A 6,200-nucleotide genomic window follows, 5' to 3' on the forward strand; every position below is an offset into this window, starting at 1 on the left:
AACAGCAGCAGCACAAGCGTACGCGCAGATGTACCGCCGTCGCCCCACCGCGACGCAAACGCTAATTTTTTTTTTTCCAATTTTTACTCAACAAGAGGGCAGCGTAGTCGCTACGTTGCGTCCGGCATGAACACGACGCGGCACCGCGTACCCACTACCCAGATAACAATCTCCGTGGCGAATGCGAAACCAGCAGCTGATAAGCGGTAACAATCAACGTAAAACCGGGGATACATTTTTGCCTGAGCGCCTTGATATCATTATTTTTCCGTAGAACCCTGATTCAACATACTATTATAGAGTATAGACGGACAGCGGTTTAAAAAATAATCACCGAAGTCGCAGCGTACAGGTTATCTTTCATTCGGTAAAATGGGTGTTCTACGGTCATATTCTTCTTCATTTTTTACTACATTTTCTATTTTACCGAGTAGAATATTTAATGAATACTGCGACATGCAAAAATATTCATAACATTTTTGTCCACCAGTCCATTGTACAAAACATTCAAAAATTCACCTTCCGTTTTTCCACAGATCGTGTACCCACTAGTGATGGGAATCCGAAAATCCGGATTTTCACAAAAAAAACGGTATTTAAGCCACTTAAAAATCGAACAAGTTAAAAAAAATTAACAGTATGAAGCAGTGTATCCAAGTAAAATATTTTTGATGAAAATGTAAAAATAAAACACAACAAAAAGAAAAACTACTTTTGCATTTCGGATTTGTTGAAATCCGAAAGCAATTTATAATCATAGTTAAGCGTTTTTTTTTTCAAATTTTCATCAAAACATTTTACTTAAGTACACAGCTTTTTATTGTAATGATTTTTAATATTTCTAGTGTGGTTATTTCTAAGTGGCTTAAATAGGATTTTTATTTTTTTTTAATCCGGATTTTCGAATTTCCAGTACCATCACTGTTCTTATTTTTACACATTATTAAAATTTTTTTTTCTCCTCCGTCGGAAATCACGGCTATCTTAAATAATACTTCATCGTTAAATCCAGCCATTTCAAATATTGAAAATCACAACACGTTCGTCTGAAATTACCAAGTAGAAACAAGAATGTGTATTGTGCACTAAATATTGAAGTATCGGCCCGGATGAGTATGAATTCAGTGCCCTGAAACTAATCGGATGCGAGTCGGAACGGACGTGTGTGAAAAGATCTTAACACAGTGTGTAAATCGAGGTTGTCCATCCTTAATAATTCTATGAATGCAGTAATGTGGTGATAGGGATTTCATGATGCCCCTGTGTCGTATTGAAATTATGTCCTAACTTGTGGAAATCACCTATCGGCTATCTTGTATGATGGGATGGTTAGACAACTGTTACATAGTCTGATATCAAATCTGAACGTCGCCAATCAATTAAATTAAAAAAAATAAGTCTTATCAAACTCGGCCCAGCTAGGAGAATTTCAAAAGCAATCATATTTATTTCACCGCTTTATTTTCAATACAAGAAAATATATGAATATTGTTCAAAGAACCTCTTCACAAGCATTTATTAAGGCGCATTGTATAGGCAATATTACACTTACATGAGACACACCCTATTTAATAAGGAGTTAGGTAATTTTTTGAAAATGCTTAATTTAAAGGTTAAACTGTGATGTATGATTATTAGCTCTTAGAATTCTTTCTTAGTAGTTAATTTATTTTTCGGACTATTACAGTATCCTTGACAGTGATTTTGTAATCGGATAAAAAAATTACCTATATGAAACCCCTTAACCATTTTTAATTTCCTGGTATAGGCAACTTTTGTCTAAATCAAGTTTTTATTTAGTATATAATACCGTATATTTCCAATATTCTTCTCAATTATATCGGTCAAATAAATTAACTTTCTTACTTTGACTATAGTGATCATACAACTTTGGTAGCACTTGGACATTAAAGTCGTAAATTTAAAAAACCTAGTTATAAAGTAAAAAGTTATATATTAGGATTTTTTTTTAATTCAGTGTTTCAATAACCTGTCATGGGTATATTTAAAACCTGGTATAGAATAGTTTTCAAAACGCCCATCAGAGCAGAGACAAAAAAACGAAGTTATACCCATCGGTATTATGTACAGGCGACAGGCCTAAGTCCAATCAGTTACGCTGAACGTATAAGTCCCAAAAGTGAACGTGAATCTGTATTCTATTATATTTATATAATAAATTGTAATCCCACTTGCTGAACACAATTTTTTTTTAATTTTTCCTATATTTTAATTACATTGAACGTTTTCCGTTACCGTTGAAGTTTCAAAAGTTGATAGAGCACTGAAAAATACTAAAAAAGGTAAATATTTACTAATTTTCTAATATTGAAAAATAAACAATTAATAAAAAAAAACTGCAAAATTGCAATTATTTTAGGAGAAATAAGTCTCTTAACAATATTGATTCAGCCTGTATACATTTTTTTCTTCATTACCAATATCCTCATGTTTATAATTATTTTGTAAATCTAATCTGAGGAAATAATTTCTCATCTCTGTAGTTGAAAGACTTAGCTTAAAGTAATCAACTAAATTCTTTCTCTAATTTGTAATTGGATAAAACCCAGTTAAAATGTTTCCTAAACGATCGGAATCTAGCTACCAGTCTTCTCTTAATGAATTATTAGTAGTAGGTCTTGATAATACTAGTAATCACTTTGCCATTTTTCTTCTTCCTTCTCCTTAATGTCATCCTTTTCCACAGGCCGAAACTATTTATTTATTTCTTTAATACATTTGGCAAGATTTTTATACCAAGAGCACTAATAACTGAGCATGTGATTTAGCATAAATTATTTTTCATAATTACCAAAAAATTTAATTTTTTATATTAAAAAATGTGATAATAACAAATATTAGTGGGCAATTTAAAAAAAAAATTCCAAACTAACGATAATTTAAAAATTTAATACACCTACATAACTCATACCTTTACCAAACACATTACCAGTGTACATAAAATAAACAGAATACATTTATCTCATAGAGTTTGTTCATAATGAATTTTCCAGCAAAACAATAATTGTTCACCTAAAAAACACCTTATTTCTTAGCATCTTGAAGTTTTGTCTGTTACAAATAAGTTCATCCTGATAGACAGTAAGAGAATGAAAGTAGAAAGTAATTAAAATGATTTCTTAAAAACTGACAAAATTAAAATACTATTTATACGTCTCACTGATATGTGGCAGGCCGGTTATAATACTTATAGTTCTTTTTAATTTCTAAAACACAAAAAAGAAAAACATCATAAAGTCAAATGAATCTGACAAAAGCTATTAACTTCTAATGTTATCGATGTTTAAATATTATGTATCTATATTTTGATTGTCGAGTGATGAAGGGATATATTTCATAGATATTAACCATAAATGTGATTTATAATTTTAACCCAAGACAAATGACATCATAACTGGAAGGAAATAATATTTTTCTATAATAAAATCAATTCTTCAAAGTTAAAACATTGACTAATACAAAACATTTTGATTAAATAAATAAATAAAGGTATATGAGGTAAAGACAAAGGTGAAATAGAAGTAGGAGCTAAGAGGAAAGGCCACTTGAGCTTGTAACATTGATTAACTCTAAATAACCTAACCAAGAAATGCTTTTTATTTTTGTAATTAGTAAACCAAAACTCATGATTGTACGATACTATGTTTTACCTCAGTTGGTCTCTGAAAAATAGCATTTCTAACATTAAAAAAAAATTCAAATATTATACATACATAAAAATAATTTGATACTCGTAATTTAAAAGCAAATATAATTACAATTTACACTAAGACATATAATCATTGTGGCCACGTTACTATTAACAATATTTATAAATGTATTTGATTAAATACATTTTTATATAAACAAATATTATAGTTCATAAATAAAGGGAAATTATTAATTTATAATTTAATAAAAATCAATTTTAGAACTAACAACAAAAATACTTAGTATTTGTAATATAGCAAATACTTACAATTTGTTTTTTACTCCCGTTTGTATTTTTTGGCTGATAGGTACCTAACTATTGAAAAAAAATGTATGGAACCATAATTAAAAAATAAAATCGAAATTCTTTTAACAAATAGACTTACAAGTTACAACTTACATAGGTAACCTATTCTCAATTATTTTGTTTTGAAGCGACCGTTTTTTTCTTATCACATTTTTTTTTTCAAATTCTTGTAGCACTATTCAGCGGAGAAAAATAAATATAATACCGTGTTTATAAGAAATCGCTAGATAGAGCTACTATGTTATAATATTAATAATATCCGTTTTTAAGACCTGTGAAATGATGAAATATTCAGAGAAGAGCGAGTAACAATGGAAAATCTCACAATACTTTACTTATTTTTGTCTTCCCGCTCATCTGAGGAAACACAGAACATTAATGTAAAATGTTTATGAAATAATTATAAAAAATAATACTTATGCATGTGATTTAAGTAATCACATTATACTCCCTATTTATTAAGAAATTCGGTACAGGCTATTTTTTTAAAAATTTTAATTTAAACCTTAAACTGTAGGTAGCATATTTACATTGTTAACCTATTTGCTTACAGCTTATTGTATATTTTTCTTTATGTACAGATTGTGAATGTTAATTAAAATTTAAAAAAAAAAACTTTAACAAGTAATTATAAGTTCAATCATTGTTTTTTTTTTTGTAGCTAATAAAACAATTTTTAAAAATCGTTAGTGGTTTTTAAGGAAGATCACCTGTTATGAAATCGAAAGATGTTACTGTTTTAGAAACAAAGACATCCTTTTTTTATATGATACTGTTTTAAAAAAGTATATTATTTTGAAAAAACTAAATTTTCATTGTCTCCAAAAGGTTGTTCTATTTTATTTTTAACATTGGTGATTTTGATATTTGTTCTAAAATCATTACGGACCAAATAAAACGCATTTTGTGTATAGTCAGGTTTTACGATAGAAATTTTGGAGTATAATGTCTTCTTACTGGTATGGGATCGATATTTTTTATATTCTTGTATCACGTGCCTAACCAAGACCCCAAATTTCTTTTCGTTTTAAAAATATCTATGACCCCTTTGGTAATAATGGCCTGTTCAACGTAACAATGTCCGTTACTCAAAAAATGAATCCTTCTATTTCCCTTGCCATTTGTTAGTAAATAACAGTATGGATTTATTTGTTAACTAAAATATATATATATTTTATTTTTCAGGGCAATAATAGATTCAAATAGAAAAAAGGTATTGTTACGAGTAGGTATAATTTTCTATTGGAAAATTTTAAGGTTCACAAGTTAGGTAGGTCGGTAACAAATGTCAGATAGTCTACATTCTCAAAGGAGGTCATAGAACTGTTACACATTTTAGAGTAATTTTATTTAGTAAATATTTTTATGATATTTAAACAATATTTGTAAGAAATTTAAATTCTGGTCATCATATGATTATAATTTATAACATTGTTAATTTGTATTGCCAACTGGGTAGGAGTTAGGACAGCTTGATATGTTTAACTACTATTTAAACCTAATATATAGTACCTATGTATCATTGCCAGTTCTTGTCACTAACCGTATTATTGACCTTGTCTTATTCGTTATTTATAATTTTATCGTATTGTGGTTGACTGTCAATTCTGAATTGTTCAAATGTTCCCACAATTTAAAAATAAATTTATATTAATTGTGAGTTATTTTATTATTAAGTTAACTTATTTCGATTAGGTATTAATAACAAAAAATACCGTGGTGTACCTTTCTTACCTAAGTCAAGGTTTAACCCACTTTATTTAACCATATGGCTAAAAATAGGTTCATAATATACGTAATTCTTAATATACATTTTAGATTTTTGGAAAATTCCGAATTCTTAAATGAAGTCGCAAATGATCAGATCGTTGATGATGCGGCAAAAACGTGTCGTTGGACCAAAATAAAATAACAAACCTATGATAACGTTAAATTTGCCACATCCGGTGTCGCCGGATCCGGTGATAACGCACCGTCGGCCCGGGCTTAAGGCAACATTCATTAGTTGCCACATGTTTCGCTTTTTATCGAAACATGGAAACAAATGGAAAGCGACTTACTGCAACACATTAATGTTGGTCTATGTTACCTTAGCGTGTACAGGCTTAATATTTAGTTTATTTTATAAAACAGTGTATGTGTTTTTTTTTAATAATTACTTATTTTTATTCAATAATAACAA

The sequence above is a fragment of the Adelges cooleyi genome, unplaced genomic scaffold (genome assembly GCF_023614345.1).
Source record: "Adelges cooleyi isolate 19-005CV unplaced genomic scaffold, UGA_ACOO_1.1 ACOO_flye_CR_arks_rails_tigmint_CR_PRNA_574, whole genome shotgun sequence".
Taxonomy (NCBI): domain Eukaryota; kingdom Metazoa; phylum Arthropoda; class Insecta; order Hemiptera; family Adelgidae; genus Adelges; species Adelges cooleyi.